Source organism: Paroedura picta, chromosome 11 (assembly GCF_049243985.1).
Source record: "Paroedura picta isolate Pp20150507F chromosome 11, Ppicta_v3.0, whole genome shotgun sequence".
Lineage (NCBI taxonomy): Eukaryota > Metazoa > Chordata > Lepidosauria > Squamata > Gekkonidae > Paroedura > Paroedura picta.
This window is the reverse complement of record NC_135379.1, coordinates 28,586,359-28,607,771: the sequence shown is the minus strand read 5'-3', so window position 1 is coordinate 28,607,771 and position 21,413 is coordinate 28,586,359. Positions and strand designations below refer to the sequence as shown.

At 39.5% G+C, this 21,413-nt stretch overlaps 1 protein-coding gene across 1 annotated transcript in view; it reads left to right on the top strand.

The window, feature by feature from the left end:
- Positions 1-19,776: 19,776 nt before the first annotated feature.
- Positions 19,777-21,413, top strand: part of IGF2BP3 (insulin like growth factor 2 mRNA binding protein 3) — an 85,328-nt gene continuing 83,691 nt past the window's right edge. The window contains exon 1 of the mRNA XM_077303270.1: positions 19,777-20,021. The gene's annotated coding sequence lies outside the window, so the exon portion shown is untranslated. The remainder of the gene's footprint in view (positions 20,022-21,413) is intronic.

Genomic DNA, 21,413 nt, shown 5'->3' with positions numbered 1-21,413 from the left:
GACTGGTCTCCAACACCATTGTGTCATGGCTGAAGCTGTGTGTCCATAAGTCCTATGATGTTCAAGGGCTGCATGCATTGTCGGGAGTTTCAGCTCACTCCATCAGGATAGTAGCAGCTTCAGCAGGGTTTACCAGTGGAAGAGATTTGCCAGGCAACTTTGGAGGAGATGGCTTTTAGGAGAAGAGTCCCCCAGCAAGTGCATGACTTAAGGATGGAGTCCCTGTTAACTCTTATGTTTACATCCTGGGAAACGTAGCTGGGGTATTGCTAACTATCCTTGGATGACTTTCCCCCCCCCCCCGAAGTAGAATGAAACATTGGTTTCATTCTCACCTGAGGAGTTTCTTCTCTTCAGAGGGTTAAGTCATCTACCCATGAGACATACAAAAGAAAGAGGAAGTCCACATTCACAGGTCAACATGTGTGACATGAAGGACAAACAACAAAAACAGAGATCCAGGGGATCTGCCAGAATGTTTAAATCAAATGGTCCTCATCATCAGGATTCATATGCTCATGGAGGAGCTTGTTAAAAAAAATGCCTGAGGGAAAGCCTTCTTTACTCACTGTCCTGTCCTGGTGAGAGCCTAGAAGCCTTTCTGGCCTGTTCTGGTGAGGGCCTAGATTGTGCCCTCATCCGATTGGCTGGAACTGCTGTCTGTCCTGGTGGGGGCCAATTGGAAGGCTTTCCGATTGGCCCCTCATCCAGACTGGCCCTGCCCACTTAAAGGTAAAGGTATCCCCTGTGCAAGCACCGGGTCATGACTGACCCTTGGGGTGACGCCCTCTAGCGTTTTCATGGCAGACTCAATAGGGAGTGGTTTGCCAGTGCCTTCCCCAGTCATTACCGTTTACCCCCTAGCAAGCTGGGTACTCATTTTACCGACCTCGGAAGGATGGAAGGCTGAGTCAACCTTGAGCCTGCTGCTGGGATCGAACTCCCAGCCTCATGGGCGTCTGCTGCCTTACCACTCTGCGCCACAAGAGGCTCTCTTCGCCCACTTAGTCCTTAACAAATTACGAAGAAGGGAAAGATGTTAACAATTCCCTTTTTATAGCACCATGAAGAGTGTATAGTGTTACCACAAAAGTACCTTTCATTTTCGGACTTCACATTAATTTCCATTATGTTTATTTTGTGTGAAGATACTGCTTTTAGATCTAAGAACTCAAGTAAATGTAAAAGCAGTTCAACATCGAGTTCTTTGCAGAAGTAACTTTTTAAAAGTTTTTGAATAGTCAAATCATGAAGAAAGCTTGGATTTGTGGCCATATTAACTTTTATGTACCATTGCACAGGAATTGCCATCTTGCCATGCACCCTGCTGTCAGCCCCAAATGGCTACAAGCCCTTTCAGCAATTGATTTTGCTTCCCCTCCCCACTTCTAAGAAGGAGGGAACAAAATCAATTGCTTGAAAGGGTTTGCAGCCATTTGAGGCTGACAGAGGGGTTGGGTGCTCTGCTGTAGCTGCAAGCCATTTCAGTGCGCCATTTCGCTTCAACTCACTTCTAAACAGGGAGAAGCTAAATGGATCTGTTCATTTGGGAGCATTGGATTGTCTGGGTTTGGTGGGGGGGGGTTCAGTTTGGGAACACCTTTAACCAGACTGGAGTTTTCTAGTTCATGCCATGCCTAGTTTCAGTACACTTATTCTACTTTGCTGCTTTAAGGTATGTACTGGTACAAGGACACTAGCATATGCAATATTTTTGTTTTGTGGTATATCTGAAAAGTTAAATATGATATTGAAACAGTTTGCTTTCTCCCCTTATACCCATCCTTATTAACAGAAAAATGACCACAAGTAGATTATAGTGACAAATAGTGCTAACCAGTACCAAGCATCTTCGACAAACCATTTAAGTGTTGCCTTTGTAGGAAAATCTAATCTGAAAAAAAAGCCTTCATTATTTGTTTTCTTCCCAGTTTTCAGAGGCAGGTGGCAGTCTTGTATGGGTGAAGACTTAGCAATCTTCCCATCCTTTTCTTGGTTTTAATAAATGCAGATAATGTGCCACTTTCTGGCTGCCCTGCAATTTTCAACACCTGCTACAGATAGCTGACAATCTATTACTTCTGACTGCCCATTTAAGAATGCTATGTGTTGAGGAAAGAATGAAGAATGTAAATGTACCCTGTAACTACTGGCCTGTGATCACATTTGCTAAGAAGACAATCCAGTGCTGTTCATCTTTTGCAAAATATTTATGCATTAAAGGCAACAAACATTTTTGGTCTTGTTTTAATCAGTACTTGCTCATTTCTATAGTAAGGCTTACATTAATATTGCAGCTAAACTGCCGACTGTAACTTTACCTTTTTTTTACATCTTTGGTGTAAGCTCAAGAGTGCAGAAATAAAAAAATGATGTAGGGATATGGGAACAGAAGGTGCTTTTCTGTTTTTGTGTGTTGTACTAATGTATTCACACTAGCAGTTCAACAGCCTGAAGATTTGTTTATGCAGGACTTAAATGCATGTGCAAGGAATTCTAGGATAATCAGCTATATAGGGTGAACTGCAAAGGAATTATTTTTTGCTGTTGAATCAAGAGTGTCATAATTTTGTTTTTTCTTAATTTCCTGGGGAAAGTGAGGCATTGTAAAGGTTGAGGCTTACTTATTACTTCAGCCTCCAGTGAATAGATTGACTGTCCCTTTTCTGCATGTATGCAGTATGTAGGTGATGAAATTAGCCTTGTACACAAACTTGTTTCACTATATGTATCAAGGGTATTAAAGACTGGGATAACTATTCCAATACAAAAATACAGAAAGAAAAATGGCATAACAGGTTGAGTTATTAATGATATGAAACATTAATTTGGTTTCTGTTTTCAAAACTGGCAAGCAGAATGATACTTAGATAAGAAATAAATGTTGGCATGCTTAAAGTAGCTATAATAATGTTAGAAAGCACGGAACACCAGAATTCTTCTGCCATGAAGCTCTGTTCAGCTGAAATTGCCTTAGTACCCTATTAGATAGGATGCTCAAAGTCCATTGTAGAATGATTTCTAACAAGAAGATTATTCCAAAAGTGTGGACAGTGCAGCACTTCACAGTTTTAACCTCATTTAAATAATGTATATAAATAGGATGTGATTGGTTCACCATAACTGGTTGTTCCTTACTGTCTTAGACTGGAGCCACTCCTGAACCAGAAGTCTTAAGATGCAAGCCTCAATAGCTTGATTTGGGCATAAATGCTCTCAGGTAACTAGTACGGTTTTTTATTATTATTATTACATTTATATACTGCCCTCCCCTCAGGCTCAGAGCGGTTCACATGGAACAAAGAACAAGAATAATACATAAAACTGTGTCAGATTAATAATAACAGTAATGAACAGGGAAGATAGCATTCTAACCAGTAGCAATTTAACAGGCTTGTGGTTGGCCAGTTCAGGTGTATGGATTCACGGGAGAGAGTTTCAGGGGCCCTGTCAATGTTGATTAGCTTTGGCTGACCTCAATCAAATGTCTGGTGGAGGGAGTAGAATTGTTTTAGGTCCATTAGGGCCCTGATCTCCTTTGGGAGCTCATTCCACCAGGTGGGGGTTAGGACAGAGAAGGTTCTCTCCCTACCTACTGGGGAGTTTCCTGAGCTGCTAAAGGAGGCAGTGGTTTGCCCACTACTTAAGAAACCATTGCTGGACCTAGCTTGCTACAGCCCAGTTTCGCATTTGGTGTTCCTGGGTAAGGTGGTTGAAAGGGTCATGGTGGACCAGCTTCTGGCGTTCTAGGATGAAATTTCAGCGCTTGACCCATATCAGTCTGGCTTCCATCCCGGCCACAGGGTGGAGATGGTACTAGTCACCTTGATGGATTATCTCTGTCACCACATGGATCAAGGCTTTCCTCGTTCTGTTAGATTTGTCAGCTACCTTTGATACAGTTGACCATGAACTGCTGGCCCACCACTTTGCCGGGATGGGGATAAGGGGCACAGCGCTCAGCTGGATATTCTCCTTTCTCCTTAATTGAACCCAGAGGATTGCTTTGGGGGACGAGGTGTCACGCCCCTATCAACTCCCTTATGGGGTCCCTCAGAGTGCAGTTCTTTTCCCACATTTTTCAACATCTTAATGCGGCGTCTGGCACAGATGGTATAGGGCTTTGGGCTAGGTTTTCATCAATATGCCAATAACAGCCAGCTCTGTCTCCTCATGGACGGCTGTCCGGACTCCCCCCCCAAAAAAACCATTTGCCAGATGTTTGGGAGCCATCGCTGGATGGTTGGAGCAAAATCATCTGAAACTCAACCCCTCCAAGATGCGAGTCCTGTGGCTAGGAGGTAAGGGGATGGGCCAGGAAGCGTGTTTGCCCACCCTGGCAGGGATGCAATTTATGACCATGCCGCAGGCCAGGAACTTGGGAGTGACCATTGATGCCTCACTAACTTTAGAGGCACATGTCAAGAAGGTAGCTTGCCTGGCATTTTTCCACCTTTGCCAGGCATGGCTACTAGCACCCTACTTATTCTCTCAACACCTTGCCACGGTGATCCAAGCGATGGTCACCTCCAGAATAAATTCCTGTAATGCGCTCTACACGGCCCTGCCCTTGATCCAGAAATTGCAGCTGGTTCAAAATGCAGCTACTAGGATCCTCATCTTAGACGACCTATGTCCAGTTTGTGCTGGAGCAGCTGCATTGGCTGCTAGTTGCTGCCCAGATCTTTCTGGCTGTGCCTGGCCTCAACCAGGGCCAGGGCCTTTTTGGCCCTGGCTCCTACCTGGTGGAATGAGCTCCTGGAGGAGCTGCAGGCCCTACGGGAGCTTTCAGCATTCTGTAGGGACTGCAAAATGGAGCCAGGTTTATGGTTGAGGCCAGTGTGACGAGAAGATCTGGTGGGGCCCCCCCAGTGCTAAGAGATGTAAGTGATGTTAGCATTTTATCATCTGCTTTCTCTTCCCACTCCTCTTAGATGTTATTTTTTTTTGGGGGGGGGGGTTAGGAGGTTGCATACTACCATGTCTTTTTGGGATTTTGACTCAATTGTATGGTTTAATGTTCTAGAGTGTTTTAATTGGGTTTTATAGGGTTTAATATGGACAAATTATACCCTGCCATGAGCCGGTTCCGGGAGTGGTGGGTAACAAGTCTAAATAATAAATAAATAAACCGACTATGCTGTTTAGGGCAATAAGATGCCTTTTACATTACAATCAATGGGGGCATTGACAGACTTGTGATCCATTTGCTTAAGAGTGCTCACATTTAGCCTGATTTGGCATAAGTCCAACAGCTGCTCAGCCACAGTTGTGATTGAAAGGAGTAGGCTCCATGTGTCCAGGAGGCATGGAATGGCCAGGCAATGGGAAAGCAGCATCAGCATGATGGTGGTAATGAATGATGTCCAATTGCAACCCTCGAGAGCAACTGCAGGAATTACCAAAAATATCACCAGCTGAATGTGGAAATAATTGGCTGACAGCGCTGCTTTTGATTCTGGTGATTTCTCTGTGTTACTATTGCTTCTACGTAAAAGAGCAGTTTATGATGTAAGTTCCTGGGTAATGAGCAGTTCTAATATTGGAAAGAATGTTTTCTTCTGAAGTATTGTTGCTGAGCATTTGAACAGTTAGAAAACAACCAGAATGTAGAGTTATTCTATCCCTGCTATACATGGATACACAGTAGTTTGTGATCCATTCGGGACCATTGACATGCAAGCCTTTTCCTGAAGTACAAAATCAGTACATGGCTACACTTGTCCAGATACCTGGAAACCAAAGTAAGTGCCTGAGTGATTTTTGCTTTTGTGAGTCTTCTGGTTTCTATTTCTGCCAGAAGAGTAGCCACATTAATCTATTGTAGCAAAAGCAACATAATGTGCTGCACCTGAAAGTCTTGTACATTTCTTATGGTTTTCTGCAACAGGAGCACCTGCCCAAGTTTCCCCCCACCTCGACCAGACTCACTGGCGAGGCCTCAGTGGGGCTGTCTGGGTGGGTGGGGGAGGTGAGGAGTGCCTGCCCAATCTTGCCCTTGCTTTGACCAGCCTCACTGCAGCCTGGTGAGCTGAGGCCTTGTTGGAGCTCACGGATTAGGGGGGAGGTGGGGAGCACCTGCCCGAGTTCGCCCCTGATCCAACCAGCCTTGCCGTGACCTGGTGAGGCCTCACTGGGACTGTCGAGGTGTGTGTGTGGAGGCTAGAGCCTTTTGTATTTTTGATATAATGAGCTTTTCTGCCAATGTGTTATATACCTGAAATGGAATAAGAGGAACCACCTGACTGTGATCAGACTGCCTGAAGGTGGAGGGGCAGGTGTACCTGTGTGGTAAAGCACTTGCCTTTCATCACTGTCGTTCAGTTCTGCAGTTCCAAATAAAATTATCAGGCAGTAGGTAATGAGGAAAGATCTCTGCCCGAGACCATGCAGAACAGTTGTTAGTCATAGTAGGTCATACTACCCTTAGACCATAATTTAGTTCCATATAATTTAGCTTTATGTATTCAAATTTCCACTATAGTCTTATATTGCATGTTTAAACAACCTATATTTTTTTTCAATATTTGACACATTGCAGTGTTACTCAAAAAAAGGTCAGAGCAATAAAGAACAAAAGGAACAGAGAATATCTAATCAGGAAGCTATAAATTGAATGGCCCTGCACACTCAATTGGGCATCAGGATTAATTTGCAATATTATGTATCCAATACATGATTGTTATATAGTGGGTTATCTAGCTTCAGACATTTATTCAGGTTACTTGAAATATTCAGTCTTGGTGTCTTTGTATTTGACATTCACACAATTTGGTTCACCCATTCATTTTAGAGGGGAAAAGTAAGAGTCTCCTATAGTTCTACACATTGTTCATTTGTTTTTTTCTTGAATACCAGTTCTCTGTTTATCATATTTAAATTTTATTGTCTAGCCCCCTCTATATGAGGTAAGTTTTATTACAATAATAAAAGAGAATGGTCCCCTGATGGTTAATTTGATTAACATATTATTGCAAATATATGGCTTTCTGGAATGTATTCCTTCATGCATTGATCAGGGTGAAACAGAATACTGAATCTGACCAAACAGATGTTGATTTTGTCAATACAACGAAGGCAGCAGTACCATTGACCTACCTGGTGAAGAGGCTGATGTGTCTTGCTTGTAATTAACTGAAATATGCATGTCTCTAATGTTATATCATTTTGTGCCTCCTTTTACTTCTAGGAAATCAGAAGCATTTTTCCTGTTTTTTTTTGTTTGTTTGTTTTTGCTGCACCTTGAATACATTCCTTAAATGAGTCCTTTAGCAGAAGTAGAATGAAGTGTTCTCCAAGAAGGTTTCCTGTACTTCCTAGGAGCCAGTTCGGCAGCCAGTGTGCTATGCTGATGCTAAGTAGCACCAAATTAACCCAGTTTTCGAGAGAGAGAACAAAGGATTGGAGCTCCTCCTATCGCCAAGTTGCTATTAATCTCCTAGTTGGTTATTCGAAGGGGGAGGGGAGATATAGTAGGTGCTCCTTTCTTCTGTTTTGCCTCCCCTGACCCTGCCCTCTCTTGCACTTCCCGTCAGTGTTCAACACTGACTTAATCTCAGCATTTTCTCATCTTGACATCTACCGCAGACATCGTGGAACAAGAAGAAAAGTATTTGACCCTTTATAAAAAAAACCTGTGCGGGAGTGAAACTGTTTTTGTTTTGGTATGTGGAAAGATTTTATAGAAGTGTCCCCCACCAGCTTATGACACAACGGTATACTGGCAAAATATTTGTTTTAGGTTTCCAGCCTCTGGGCTCTTTCAAGATTTGTTGAGGCATCTGTACCAATGCATGGAAAAGAATTTATTCTCTATGTCTTGGGACATTTTAGAGTGCATTATCATGGGTATTAAAAATACAGGCACTTGTATCTTCTTATGCTTCTTAAGAGTTTCAGATGTCAAAAGACTGGAAGTTATTTTTCAACATGAATTACCTTGAAATGCTGGTTGGCTTTTTGTTAAAATGTTTTACTAATGCTTTAACTTCAGCCTATCAGTTTCATCTATTATATCAATTGTGTTCAACCCTATATGCTAGTACTTTCAAGAGTATTCTAATGACCAACGCTATGGACTGATCAGAACCAGAAAGTCTTAAAGCCATTGGCATGAGTGGTACAAGGTAAATATAAGAAAAGCCTTGCGGGGTCAAAACAAAGATCCACCTAGTGCTGCATTTTGTTTCTTACCATGGCCAACCAAATGCCCCAGAAGGCCCACAAAAGCACATAGGCTAAACCACTGTTACTCCCTTTCTCCTGAAATACATCTCTTTAAAGCTACCCTAAAGAATTTTCTGAAAGGAGAATGAAGTAAAAGAGTGTAAGTAGTTAAAGAAGAAAATGGGTGACCCTAATTTCAAGCCCAGAGAACTCCATTTTCTGAGACATGCTCTCTCTCTCTCCCTATCGTGCACACACTAATAGCCTTTGAGATATGAGAGGAAAACCTTTTATTTATGATCAATTTAGAATTCATCTGGTACTGAATGTTTCCTGTTCCCCCCCCAAAAAAACAACTGACATTAGGCCCACTTGAAACTTCAATCAGGTGACAATATGTATTCTATATAAAACTATTTTAAAACATTTTAAAACAAACAAAACATTAAAAACTTTTGTAGCTATTTGTATTGCTGAGGAGGTAATTGTGAAGGTAACACCCTAACAGTTCTTTTGGACAGATTGCTATTAGACTTAAAACATAATTGTACGCCAAGTACAAGTTGTGGAATACCTTCATCCACTAAGATGTTGAAAGTAGCTGGGAATAGGGTTCTACATTGTTAGTTTCAATTCATCACTTCAGACTGGCATGTTCAAGGATTATACTAATTGCACTGAACACTTAGGTAGCTGAAATCTCTTAATGGTTCTGTGTATATTTTCAGTTTATGGCCCTTTGGTCTCTTGGCTTAAGCATTATTTCATAGTATTCCTATTGGTCCCATCTATGAATACCTGAAGCCTGAGTTTCATGGGCAGATAAGACAGATCTTTCTAGAAACCCCAAACAAGCTAAAGGCTTAAAAACAAACAAACATGGAGAGGGGGTTTAAAATCTTTCAAAATGACAGCAGCAGCACTGTTAGCTTTAATGAACAAATGCCTCCAGTTATTTACAGTCCTGGTTGCTTGTCAGTAAAAGGCAGGAGTGGCAGAGCACAGGCCCTTTCCAGGGCCACTGAGGTAGGACTAATTGAGATAAGGCCCAGCTACAACCACCAGGTGACATGATTTCCTTAGGCCAGCTGACTGTTTGCTACTGTTCAACAGCAGCCCACCCACAAAAGCCAGTCTGGTGTAGTAGTTAAGAATTTCATGTCAGGATCTGAGGGACCCAGGTTTGAATCCCTATTCTGCCTTGGGAGTTTACTGGGTAATCCTAGGCCAGTCACATAAACTCAGCCTAATCTATCTCACCATTTGTTAGGAGTAAGAAGGAGAGAAGAAAGTAGGGAAAGTTGAGGGTATTGTGCTGCCAGGAGAGAAAGTGGAAATAGAATGGGGAGGGGGATGCAGATGAACTGTCACTATTCCTTGAAGGTTCCCTACTGTGCAACTGTGCCCAGTGTCTTGGTCCAGCTTAATGGTTGGTACCATACAATTGGATCAGACTTTTTCAGGGGAGGGAAGGAGAGAAAGCAGGTGAAAACTAGGTTGGCTAGAGGGTGGGAAGGTGAAAATGCAGGAAAAGTAAAGATGTTGTGGGGGTTTTCAAGAAAGGGAAAGGTCACTGGGGAGAGGAAATGCTCTCCTCAAGTTCTCACAGGTTTCTTGCTTGTAAATATGTTCCCAAACATTAAAAAAAAAATAATTTCCACTAATAATAGAGATTGGGGCTCTGTCTAGTAACAGTATATAATAATAGACAGTAAAAATTAAGCAATGAGCATGGCAAAATACACCAGGAAAATAAATTCAGATAAATGTTAGAAGGGTGGGTGTGTGAATTTGGGAAGAAAGTAGGACAAGCTTCAAAAAAGCTGGATGTTTTACAAACTTATGTTTGCACACACGAGGATAAAGCAATGTTCAGTGGGAGGTTTGTGTTAAGCAGCCAACGAAAACTTGACCAAAGAGTCTACAGTTAATGAACATACATGGCAAATTGAAAAGGAACACAACCTGCACATTTGATTAGGTGTAGAAAAGAGCAACAGTAGCACCAATTAAATCTGCTCACTTCTTCAGATAAATGAAAGCTCATATCCTGCCATAAATTTTATAGTTATCTAGGTGCTACTGGACTCAATCTTTTCTACACTACAGACAGACTAACCCATATTGAACTAGCTACACAGTTGATTAGGGTAACTATCAGTATTTCTAATCTTCATCCTCCATCTGTGAATACTTAAGTCTCATGATTGGAGCGAGCCAATGTTTTCAGTGGCCATTGCTAGGCAACTGCAACAGGACTGCTAGCCTTTCTCTACATAAAAGACAGGGACAGGACCTTTTCCAGGATTCTGGCCTTTGAAGAAGACTCATGGGAACCAGACCTGGCAACAATTTGCTACCACCTACTTTCCATGATTCATCCATGCCCAACTGCTTACTACTCTTCAACAGCAGCCACCCAACAAAAGCCAGAATGATTTAGGAATTACAGTTTCAGTCAAGGATCTGGGAGATGTAAAACCCTCATTTTACCCTGAAGCCTCACTTAGCCAAACCTGCTTCACAGTTATGAGGATGAAATGGAGAGGAGAATGCTATAAGTGGCTTTGTGTCCCCATTGAGGTGAAAGGTGGGGAAAAACAGAGGACAGATAACAGGTGGCTGGGTGGGGAAGATAAAAGGAATCATGGTGACTGCTAATAGAAAGAGGGAATTGTGTGTGTGTGTAGGATAGAGGGAAAAGTACAATTCTCTTCATGCAACTGGATGTAGCCTGGCTTACCAGCTGGAACTATTTTAAAAATTTCATTAAGAAGCTCCATGATGGAAGAAAAGACAGCTGAAGATGGAGGCAGATAAAGGTAAGTTAGGTGATTAGTGGTAAGGAGAGGAGGAAGTAAATAAAGGAGTGGGTATGGAGGCTTTTGAAAGAATGGAAATAGTGGAGAAGGGAAATGAAATGTACTCTCCTCCACAAGTCTTTGCAGATACACCTCATGTTCTGTTCTGTAAGTGAGCAAGCAGAAAGTGTTCCAGTATAAAACAGCTCTGAAACTTGGGTGGGATACATTAAAAAGAAAAATCCTTGTGCTACGGACCAGTTTATATGGAACAGGAACATTTCTTTCTTCACACACCAAAGGTAGGTAAAGTCCACTGCTATCTGAAGACAAATGTTTGCCACAAACATTGATGAGGGGTATATGTTGAAACTCATGTTAATTGGCACTGAGGAAGAATGTGTCAAAGCACAAATGGTTCTCATAGTGGACTGTGCATACCAAACAATAATTTAAAGCACACTGTGATTTGGCAGCTGGTATGGGAAATCCAAAAATGCCTGCCAGAGCAATGTGCCTATTTAATGTCATCCCTGTGTCTGTCCACAACAGCTCAGTTCCTGCTGTGATAGAAACACAGATCTCACATTACATTTGACAGGCTTGGGAGTGTCGATCCCTTATCTGTCTAAACAGAAAAAAAGTGTGACAATGCATGTTTGTGCCCATCTGGCTGGCTTAAACATGTGTCCTCTACTATCATATTTAGATTTCAAGGGAGCACCCGTGGCTAGCCCTTTGAATGGGTTAAAGCCGTTTCCTTCTGGTGCCAAAATTATTTTTCTAAATAAGAAGTGGGGCAGAGGCTGAAGAAATATTAGCCCAATCAATTCTATAGGGACATGAAACAAATTCCTAGGGCTGTATCCCATTAGTCTATCATGCCAACAATGGTTCTTCCTGTTGGCACAAGAAGCATTCACCAGGCATAAGTGGCTGCACCAAGGCAAGGCTCCTTGCATCAAAGGAAAGCCACTACCGATGGAGAAGATCCACAAGATTCAACTTCTTCTTGGGGCTCAGATACAATCCTATATGTCACCCTCACAGTAGGACAATTTGCTGCAGAAAACTAAATTGTATTGTTTAAAAACAAGTGCATTGATCATTCTGCATACTGAGATTTGAGTTTTGCATGCTTTGCGCATTTTAAATTTTGGTGGTATGGAAAGGATCACATCGCTGCATATGTGCAAATTATGTTCATGTTATACACAAATATTATTGCTGGTCTTGGTATAATGTATGAAGAGATAAATTTGGTAATTTGCTTGTGCCTAGTAGCATGAGGAAGCCCCTGGGGAGGAAATACAGATGCACCCACTGAGTTTTCCCGTCTTCAAACTGTTTAATGAGATTTTTTTTATTTTCTGCCCTCCTTCCCTTAAATTCAATCAAGCCTGCTGAGTCTGTGGGAGGATGGGAGGGATACTAGAAGGTTTCTGTTTGGTGCAGAAGGACATTTGACACCTGTGAGGGGAAGAGTTAAGAGCTGGAAGACTAGTGGGGGAAAAGCAGACAGACTCTCCACATCCTTACCAAGCCCAAACTGCATATCTTGGGCGGTCCTGGCTCTTAAGTTACTAGAACAAATATTCTCACATGCCTTATTCAAGACAACTTTCCCCCCTCTACACATGGATGATCCACAGGATTCAACACATGGCAGCCCCCACTTTAAAAGTTGGTCTTGAAATTACTAAGTGCAATCACAGAATTATAAAATAACTGGAGATTGCAACTGATATTTGTATGTGGAACACTTTATAAAGGAATGTTTGTTTAGAATATTTTCTTGAAGCTTGAATTTAAGAAGCTGGAAACCAAACTTTAAAAACTTTCCCCAGGTTTTGGAGATTCAGGCTAGTTAGCTCTATGTGGCTCCCCCACCCCCAATATTTACACCTTCCCATCACTGATGATATGATTCCATGAAACAAAAGTTAAGTTTTCAGGCTTCTACAGTTGTACCTTATTTAAGTCTACTGCATCTATCCTTGCCTACTGAGAGGGTGAAGATTTCATACCACATTGTCTTAATAATTAATAGCTACATAGTGCTTTTTCCCTGTATGTTGAAAACAGTATACATGCTTTTTTCTCCAGACCTTTTGCAATTCCCACCCTATAAAACAGGTCAGGATTGCTATCTTTAAAGAAAGGTTCAGTGCAGAACAATGACCTAGTAAATTCATGGTTGCCGTGAAAACTGATCTTGCTGGTTCATAGCTCAAATTTTAGTCACTATGATGTTCCTCAAACAACACTCTTGAATACTTTAAACATAGCATTTAAAAGTGACTCCTGCAGCCTACTGGTAAGTAGAAAGCGACCACTCACATTTCTTTTCCTAGTCATGTTATACACACTACAAAATTGTAATTGTGAATACACTGCTGGGCCAACACAAATTTATTGTTCAAACAAAAGCAACACCCAAGAAAATCTGGTGTCCTTAAAGCAAAGTTTTGCCACTGTCCGTAAATTAGCTCCTGGATGGTCCTAAATCAGCTTAATCTGTTTTATAGGCTTGTAAACGTCTTTAAAATGTCTTTGGATTTTAACATACAGTGGAAATCTCAATTCAGTTTGCAATCAGGGGTGACTAAAGTAAAACTGGAATGAAAGACCTCTAGTTTTATTGATCATGTAAGAAATATATAGGGCTCACTGAAATATATGAAAGGCTAAGCAATCCCACACCTATCACAGACCACAATGGAATGAAGTGTCTTGTTATAGCACTCTGGTTTAAAAGCTATTGTATTGTAGAGCTTCATGAGATTTAGTGACAGCCAGTGAAGACTACTGGGTAAATAGCTGACTCTTGAGTGCGAAAGTCTACAATTAAAGTAACACCTCTACTGAGGATTAATTGCATGGCTTTGGGCAAATCACTGTTGGTTTCAGTCACTCATTTGATATACAAATGCAATATAAAATATAAAAACACTTTACACAATCAGTAGCATTTCAAAACAGCATCAAGCCAGAAAATGACTCAACTACAGCATTCTCATTCAAAGAAGAGCCTCCATATTTCCAGTGAACAGAAAGTTGCCATACTAATAAATCTCTTTACAAAAGACTGCTAAAACTATCAAATATTTTTCATGTTTTCATTTGTGTACCCAGCTTGAATAAATCTCACTAAATTTCATCTAGATTTTGTTAGCAGATTATCTATTTTAAATACTTCTATCTAAAAAACAGCATTTCTCCAGTTAGTGTATAGAAATGCCTATTAAGATTTTGGACTGTAAACTTATGAAGTAACTTCATAAAAATATGACACCACCATATTGTTACAAATATGCACTCTGTCACTTCTGTGAGAACATTGTGCAACATGTTGTGAGATCTTCTTTGCAACTCAAATATCAAAAGCATCTGCCAATGAGTGGTAGAGCTAGAAAGTAAGGCTAGAAAGTAAGGTGTGTGCAGGGGAGAAAAAGGAACATTTTGTTCCAGTACAGATAGTCATTATCACCTGCACCGCCCATTTACTAAACAGATGAGCTCTAAAAACTAAGCTAGCTAGTTCTCATGGGCACACAAAAGAATCTGGAGGGGAAAGGGGACAGATGAAAAAGAGGGGTTCTAGCCACATTGTTTCTGTTAGGGCTTTCTGACAGCTGCATGGGCAAAGCACTTAACAGGCACAGACTTCCCTTTGCACAGCATCCATGTTGGCAAAAAACTTAATCTCTTGAATTTTTGCCTTTTATTTAACTTCTTACAGGCACAGCATTCTTGTTACAAAAATGTATTATCTGTAAAAGCTTGGAAGGAAACTTAAATTTGCAGTTTTCAAGAAGGTTCCAAGCACCTTGATTATTCCTACCCATTATTTGAGCATTTTAAAAATATTGACAAAAATATTTTTCCACATGCACCCCACCCTATCTTTCAAATTGTTCAACATGTATTCACCTGTTTTCATGAAAGACTGTACCAATAGACTACCATATAAATTCCAGTCAAAGTCAGAGATTTAGGAAACAGAAACAACCAAAGGTTTAGCCCCTGAATCTGTTTAGGTTATTTGAATACATAGTTGGTTCATTACTTCTTAAAAATTAGTTTTGTTGTGAAAAGCAGGGTTATGCAGCATGATTAATGCAGCCTTTGGTAACTTGCTTATTGAAATACATTATTTTTGTTAGATTAGGCAATACAAACAAATTGAAATACATTTTCTTAATTTGCTTGAAAACCTGCAAGTAAAACTTTTATGAAAGTGGTAGATTCTGCTGTGGCAATATTTGGGTTCTTTTTTAAAAGGATAATGTTGTGGTTTACAGCATCTTAGTACAGTGAAACAATATATGCACACAAGCTTACATACCACCCACAAGAACTTACATGGAAAATACATTTTTAATAAATCTGCCCACCTTATAGACGCAGGTTCCTCATACCGCTTCTTAAAAAACAAAACATTTTTATAATGGTTACCTTGAGGTGAACAGAATCAGATGCAACAGGTAAACTGTTTGCCGATGCATTCAAAATACGGTTAAAAACTCTATTATAGCACTGCACAGATTCTTACAGAAGTGTTTGCCGAAGAGTGCTAACAGGTACAAACCTACTGCATGTTTTATACTGTGTTTTTATATAGGAAGAAGACTTAAGCAGGACTCTGAAGAGGGGGCACAGAAATATTCTAAAAAAATAAATCTCATTTCCACTTATGTCTCTTTGGGATAGTCTTTGTTTATATATATGCTGCAGTTTTACCCCAAGTACAATGCATCAAAACTGAGTTCCTGTCTGCCCTCTGTAACCCCCTGTTATGGTTGTTTGCTCATCAGCATTTTGAGAAGTTACACTCACATATGAGGCAGGACCTATTTTATAAATTTCAGCTCACCAAAAGTAACTGAACAAATTATTTCTGCTAGTTTTGCCAGGATAATTTAAATCTTAATTTGCTAGAGCTATATTGATTCACTGTAATCTTTTGTACTGCTACTCTTACTTCTAAATATAAGAAAAATTTAATCTGATAGCACCTTTAAGACCAATAAAGATTTATTCAACATTTTTGTTGGTCTTAAAGGTGCTATTGGACTCAATTTATGTTGTGCTACTTCAGACCAACATGGCTACCCACTTGTTTGTAACCAAAAGCTTAGAGATATTTAGATGAAAAGGGATAGATCTTCAGGTACTGCACTTTTAAAACTTAAGATGTCTAGATATCATTGCATCTTAGGTTTCAGATAGCTATATGAAAAAGGTTTACATTGGAAATGGAGAAGGGATGTGTGCCAAAAATGAGATTGTATTGCCTTATACCCTGAGGTAATCTATCCTGCATTACATATTTAAAACATTACAGAATTCTGGTTGATGTGGATAAAAACTATTTTTCTTGATACTTTTAAGAACTTTCATCTGTGGAATTTAATCTATTCCTGCAAGATGCTTTTCAAGAATGCAGCTCTCTCAAGCTCTATGGATAAAAACATTGTTTAAAGAATACTTGATAGAAGCCTCTCCAAGTGTTATTTTCATATATTTCAAATTAGTTCATTTGTGAACATAATTGAGTCATTTCACAGCACTTAGTAACCGAAGTGAGTCCATATTATTAATTGACATGGACCCCTGTATAAGTCACATGGTATCTCATTATGCATTTAGTCTGAGGAAGAGTGCATGCAGTTGAAAGCTCACGCCTTGAATAAATCTTTGTTGGTCTTAAAGGTACTGTTGTACTCTGGATTTTATTGTGCTATTTCAGACCAACACGGCTACCCACTTGAATCTAGCAGCTCAGACAGCTGAACTGAAAGCTTTCTCTTACCTGGTACAAGTATTACCCTTGTAGTTGAATGTGTTTTATAGGAAGGATACTTGAACCTTTCTCTGTTGGGATATGATTCTTAATCATAATTACACCTGAGAATAAAACATAATTAAATCCTATAGATTTCTTAAAGAACAGTTTTTTATTTTTATTCTTGGAGTCTCCCTTTCCAATTAACTTCTTAAAATAATTAGGAAACCATTATAGAGACACAACCATTTCATGTCTGAAAACAACTTTAGAAGGGTACCTTTGAAACGAGATACAAATAGCAGTATTGAATTTTCTTTGCAGACCTCAATTTGCAGTTTCAAGGGGTCAGTTAGTAGAGAACTAAGCAGGACTACAACAGAGTTCACAAATTAATCAGTAATACGCTCTATTCTAGTGCCTGATAAGATGGGAATGGATTCATATACTTTTTGTTGTAGAACTTGTATGCCAAAACATAAATGCCTGCATATCAAGTAACTATTGGGGTATGTATGTTTGAACTCACTTATCTTAGGTGTCATATGTCTCTTGAAGACTGCGATTCTATATATGGTCCTTTGGAAATAAGTATGATTGAAAGAAATGGATTATGCTGCCAAGCAACTGTGTTTGGAGTTGCAAGAGAAAATGTCCAAACATGAGCTTATGTGGCTATAATCAACTTTATAATTCAAGATAAACTTTAATTGTTGTTTACATAGAAGTTTAAAATCACCTTAGTTTTTTTAAGAAAAATGAAAAAAACCTAAACCTAATACATAAGATTTGTATTTACATGACATTTTAATAAAGATGTGTGTTAATTCCCAGATAAATTAAGCAGGTAAGATACAGGTACAGAATTATATAATTTAAATCTAATAGCCTAGCCCTGTAGTTAGGTAGGAAAAAAATATTACGGCTGTAGGATATTTTCTTGAAATTAATGGGATTCATTTCCAAGTAACATTGATTCTGGGCTGAGAACTTTTCTATTAGTACCCAGAATGCTAAATTATTTTTGTACATTCACAGAACAAACTCACTTCAGTGGGATTTCATGTACTAAATGTTAAATCTTCTCCCTTGGCCAAACAAATTGATTACATGGATAGCAAACAAACCTACTTTACATTAATGAAAATAATTGTTATCTAATCAAATTAATTCTGTTTCATCTAAGCATTTATATTATCTGAAATAATGAACATTTTGGTTTTGGTATTTGAAATATGTACACTCCCATTCAATACATATTACATACAAAATCAATTTTTTTGAGATTACATTGATTTCTAGATGAACTTGCTTCTTTGGTACCTATGGTTTATAAGTTCTATAAATTACTTTACAACCATCTTTCTGAATACTATGACTGTTCTTCATCTTTTAATCTGTTATCAAATATTTAGGTTCAAACTTCAGCTTTATTTTGTGTCATATTGCCTAGTACTTTAATGAATGTTTGTTTTTCGTTAGAGATGTATGAGAACATAGATTTGCAAACATATACAGTATATTTCAAACATGTTTTTGTACTACTTAATAACAAAACTCAGAAATACAAACTGATTACTTATTAAGTGAATAGACAATATTATATTAATTCTTAATGAGAAGAGCAGAATTCCATCCTACAAATTATTTTATTTTCATGTTATGCTTTTTTATTATTATTATTATTATTATTATTATTATTATTTTATGTTCTTATATTAAAGATAGCAAAAATCTGATCTTCAATAAATAATGCAGACTAGTTTTTATTTTCTATATTGGATTAAAAACAAGTTATTTGTGAGAGATCTTTCCCATTATATAGATAATCCTTTTGTATAATCAAATATAAATTATATGAAGGCTACATGTTAATGATAACTATTTCTGTAAATTTACCAGGTTACTTGTATCCAACAAACCCAAACAGAGGCACTAGGAATTAACATGTGCCTTAGCTTTCCTGGAAAAACTTCTTTGCATGTTTGACAACAGCATGAAAGTGAAATGCAACATTTTTCTGTGCCACAGCCTCATGTTTCCCTCTCATGTAGCTGCTAAATGTACAGGAACCTTGTCATATGGCAACCTAGAATCATAGAAATCATAGAGTTGGCAAATAATCTAGTGGCAAATAATCAAGCAGTCCTTCAAATCCAGTCCCAGTACCTTACTGTCATTCGAAGTCCCAGAAATAGTTTGGCAGCTTTTCAAATAGGGAACAAATTAGGTTTTCACCCCAAGATTTTCTGATACTTGCACCTAAGGATGCATAATCTTTGCTAAAGGGAGCAGCCTAAATGCTTCCCAAAACGTTTGGATTTTTGTAAAATCTTACTTTGCACTGATGTTGTTGCATTTTAACATCTGCACTGGTTTCAGGTATAAAACGAAAAAAACTTTCAGAAACTACAACCACTATTGAATGAATTGTGGCCATTCACTCTTAATATGTGAGCAGAAGACACAATGCAGGCTGTCTCGAACATAGCAAAAGGTATTTCCCCAAAGCGTCTTAAAAACTGGAGGCAGAAAAGTGCAGACTGGTGGTACAAGCTGCTAATGGAGTGCAAAGAAGATAACTGCTGAAGAGGTCGAGAAGCTTCAGCTCCAAATTGGTGTAGAATTACACCCTCCCTCACCATAAGAAAGCAAACCTTGGTGAGAACTCTCCACCAAGGAAGAGGAAGCGGGCGAGACTAAACTCGCGTTTCCCCCTCCCTCGGGTCGCTTCCTTTCTTAGGAGGCCCATCAGCAGCCCACTCAAAAGCAAAGAAAACCCACCCTCCCCACCAAACAAAGGGTATCCCGAAGGCTGAAATGGCGTGAGGCGGGGGGAAACCGCCTTTCGCGCCACAAGCACAAGAACCGCCCAAGTATGCCGTGAATGGAGAGAAGAAGGAGCGAATCAGGCACTCGGCGGCGGCCTCACAAACCAGGACGAGAGCGCTGATAGGCGCAGCCCTTGGCCAATCGTGAGCAGCCCTGCTGCAGACAGAGAAGCACATCCCTGAGCTCACGCGCGGCTTACTACGATTACTACAGCTACTCCCATGGAGCTTGCGCTTGTTGAATTGCAGGCTGGTTTTACGCGAGGCGGCGGCTCAGGCGCTTCGACCCACCAAGGCTGCTGACTTTCCACAGAGCGATGGGTGGCAGGTGTGAAAATATAACAGCCATAAGCAACAAAAACGTTAAACAGCAAAACGTTATGTATCGACTTAGTTCCCCGGCTGGTAGTGATGGAGAAGAAGAGTGACTGCATGGTAATATGCTTGTGACACAACACAGGGCGAGGGCGGAATGGTGTTCCTATGAGTCAGCTGTGGATATATTCAAGACCATTAAATCAGTGCCCGAGGCATGCTATAGGAAGTGATAAGTTATGACAAAGGCAAGAGGGGGCAGGGAGGGGGACTTAGTAAAAGGTGGAAAAGCTAAGAACAAACTAAAAGCCTGCAATGCTGACTGATTATATTTCCCCGTATTGATAATGCTACTGGCAAGTTTATGATAATTCCCTTCTCTGAATTTCTGCAGTCTCAAATGTCTGTTTTCTCCAATTCTTCTCCTCCTCCCCCCGCATCTGCCTTAGAAAAAAAAGTGTTTACGCCACGCGTCCCCCTCCCCCTCGCACACCACTTTTTATGAAACGTGTTGTCTGTACCCCTGCGGCATTCCTAAAAGCAGAGAAAATGTCCTCCATGTTGTACGCACCCACTTGCCAGGGAGACCTAACTGCAAAAATAGGGCAGAGTTCACTAAGGCTCCAGAACCGTAATACAGTCAAGCTAGTCCAGTTTTCCTTAGAGCAGGCATATAAATTACTTGTAATCCTAACCAGTTATGTTTTGAACTCTGGATTTCATAACCCTTTACTGTGTGCCATCCTGGTTATTTTATCCATATGTAATGATAGATAAAACTTTTTAAAGCCCATTCAAACCTGATTAGAAGTTAACGTTTTTGGACTACTGCAACAATGTAAGAAATACATAGCAAATTGTATTTTACATCCAATAATACTGCATAATATATATCTTAATGTTTAAACTTATCTGGGGGGTTGTTATTTATCTATTTTACAGCAATTATTTTGGAATACTTTAAAAACACTTTATTCTTTATACTGAATGAAAACTTTTGCCAGTTAGTAAAGGGCACATCCCATCCCTTAAATTTACTATTTAAAGTTCAAGGAACACACAACTATAAATGGCATATGCTCTTCAAAACCAAAACCACCACATTCAAAGTATTTTTAAATCTTATAAAACACAAGTTAATAGTGAAGTATAAAATACTTGGGGGAATGCCAGTTTACGCACCTTACTGGTTAACTATAAAATAGTCAGGTTGAAATTTGTAACTGGCAAACCATATTACTTCAGTATTCAATGAACACTTTAACTTTAAATTTAATCTCTTAATCCAAAAATGCAATAATTTCATTATGGAGAGAATAATAGTTTCCTGTAAAACTGAGAATGCCTTTTATGTTCCTTATATTAGAGAAGAGATTAGAGACAGAGATTAGCTAGTTATTAGATTAACAAAATCCTGGTATGTTTCCTTACCTAAACAAATTCAAATTGTTTACTTAAAACAATTGTTTCTGTTTTTACAAACTAGATTGCCAGTATGCTTATGACTTTTTT